General features: G+C 40.1%; 1 non-coding gene across 1 annotated transcript; it reads right to left on the bottom strand.

Moving 5' to 3' along the window:
* Positions 1-1399: 1399 nt before the first annotated feature.
* On the bottom strand, positions 1400-1493 carry trnai-uau (transfer RNA isoleucine (anticodon UAU)). The gene is made up of 2 exons: positions 1456-1493; positions 1400-1435 (listed from the first exon to the last, which is right to left on the bottom strand). It is a non-coding gene; the product is annotated as a tRNA-Ile (tRNA).
* Between the last annotated feature and the right edge of the window lie 1415 nt (positions 1494-2908).

Here is a 2908-nt window from a genome sequence, read left to right as displayed (position 1 = left end):
GGACACATGGATAGATATTTGAGGTTCACTTGCTGGACCAACTGTTTTTATTCAAACATTCCACACGGCCAATCATATCTTCGCAATCAGTTCAGTTCGCTCCACGTCGGTAAATACAAGTGAGGCAAACTGTGGACAGCAGCAGCCCCTGCTGGTGAAACTGAAAACTGCGATTTTTTTTTTTTTTTAAATAGAAACGAGATAAAAGGTATTACTTTACCCCTGAAAATATTCAATACAATGAAATTACTACGTACCAAGGAGTGGAGTGCATTTCAAAGATAAGGTGCAGTTAAGTATGTCCAATAATAGTGAGTCAGAGCAGTTGGCCTTTGAGACAGTATGTGCAAATACAAATCATATATTGCTTTAATTTGTGCAGAAAAGTGGAACACGGTGTTGAGTGCTTAGCACAACAAGACGTTCTGGGTGAGAATCGAGACTGAAGACAGCTGGGATAGGCTCCAGCACGCCCACGACTGGAGTGAGAATCAGCGGTTTGAAAAATGGATGGATGACAGTCCAATGCAAGATTCCAATAAAATGCAACATGTTTTTACCATATCGAATAAATGGGAATAGATTCAGCAAATTTAATGCAAACATATGTATGAACTTTAGGCATTGTTTTTTTAAAGGTATAGTGAACTGGAAACCTGATGCACTCACTCAAAAAAAGGTGAAATAGCAAATTAACACATTGCGGTTATGCTTTTCAATGCATGTAATCCAAGACAACCGATTAAAGTAACCCAATCAATACGCAGCATATGTGACATTTTTTGGCAGAACATCAATTTTTCTATTTTATATTGTATTTTATTTTCATCACATACTCTTACTGACAGTAACGACTGAACAGTGACAAATGCAGGTTGGAACACATTGGATGGTACAAATGGAGAACTGACTCTCTCCTCAAATTATAAAGGAAAACCAGAGTTGGAATTGGCAATACATTCAAATAATATATATTTTATAAAAAGCGTTACTGTTGAATTAATGATTAACTCATGTTTTAGTTTTTAGGGAATCAAAATGGGTTCCAAATAGAACAACACAGCTCAAACAGTGGTGACCTCCACCGAAGAAAAATGTTTAGCAACTGCAAAATTAAATGAGTCGACACATTTAAACTTTTCCTCGTTGCATCCACTATTCGGGAATTTATTTTACATTAAACTTGCTGTTTGAATATATAGCATAAATAAACAAAGGCTGCTCCCTACTGGCAGCAAAACCAAAATACTACTGTTCGGGGTTCTCCATGACTTCTAGGCCTGTCATTGTCATGGCAGAATAGATCACAATGATGCATTTATTTGCAGAAAACTACAAATATCACCACATATGCGCATTGAAAATACCGAACAAAAGATATATGGACTGTGCAAAATTCTGCTCCAGGTGAGGCTCGAACTCACAACCTCGGCATTGCTCTACAGTGTACTGTCATATAAGTACCGCGCGCTAACCGATTGCGCCACTGGAGCTTGGCTAAATCTGCTAGCAGAAAGTTTTATAACCTATAGCCAACCACAGCGTTTCAGGTGGTTTTGATATCATGGTGTTTAGTCTTACCACGGTTGGAAGACGATAGGATGGACAACATGCCTACTTGTAGTGTTTCAAAATACAAGTCTCGACACTTTACTCGTTCGTCGACGTCTCGCCTCCAACCGGAAGTACAGCTTTGTTGTGACGTAGCGCTGACATAATTTTTCGTTGCGATCTCAATAGAAGGCTGATTCCGATAAATTGTCTGCTGTTCTGGTTCATCACAACACATTTTCCCCTCCAGCAAACCGTCGTCATAATTTCCTTAATTTATATAACTAAAGTAATATTTTACCATTCATCATACAAACCGCAAATGTCGAAAAAATGGGAATTAACCCGTTTCCATTCGTTATTATTTTGCGAATGCGAGGCGAGGAAACTGCTCCAATAGATGACGTCAAACGAGAGCGTGTCTGTCAGCCTCATTCATTAGTTTTGTGTTCGTTTGCTGTTGTTTTTTGCGTCCAATTAACAATTGAACATAATTTTTTTTTTGGAGGGGGGGTGATTGATATTGGTGTCAACAGTTTCTGACAGCGATACAAACTGGCCCCAATTACGAGTCAGGACAGCCGCCACGCCACCACCCGGTGCCGTAACAACTTCACAAAAAGCGAACCAAGGCATTGATGTACGCTTAAGTTTATTTTGAAGTTTGCCTTCTCCCCACGTAAGCGTCATGCTCGTCCTCCCTACGACTCATAACCACGGACGTCTTTTAGATCTGATTGATGACTCATTCCTCTGCTCTGACAATAGTTACCTCCTATTTCTGGACTTCTATAAGGCATTTGACACGGTCGAACATGAGTTCATTTTTCGCTGCATGGAACAATTCGGATTTGGTGATTTCTTTTGTAAAGTTGTTAAGACTATGTATGCCAATGGCAATAGCTCCATCAAACTGAGAAATGGCACCTCTCCAAGATTTTCTCTAAATCGAGGAGTGCGCCAAGGCTGTCTGGCCTCTCCATTTCTGTTTCTATTGTTAACGCAACTCCTCACCTGTCATATCAGAAGAAGTGCCATCCAAGGGATATCTATAGCAGGCAGAGAAATCCTGATTAGTCAGCTTGCGGATGACACTACCTTATTCCTAAAGAACTCCAGCCAAGTCTCTGCTGCGATTAAAATGGTCGAACAATTCTCAGCGGCCTCTGGTCTCCACCTAAATCTCAACAAATGCGAACTGTTCCCTATCCATGACCGGAATGAGACTTCGATCTGCAACATCCCAGTTAAAGAAAAAGTTACCTATCTAGGGATTACCATTATGAAAAATGAGGCCATGCGATGTACAGCGAACTTTGACCCAATTATTAACAAAACCCAAGCTAAGCTTAACCAG

This window comes from Hippocampus comes, unplaced genomic scaffold (genome assembly GCF_001891065.2).
Source record: "Hippocampus comes isolate QL1 unplaced genomic scaffold, H_comes_QL1_v1.1 scaffold36, whole genome shotgun sequence".
NCBI lineage: Eukaryota > Metazoa > Chordata > Actinopteri > Syngnathiformes > Syngnathidae > Hippocampus > Hippocampus comes.
The sequence above is the reverse complement of the archived record's forward strand: the minus strand, read 5'-3'. Positions and strand labels throughout refer to the sequence as shown.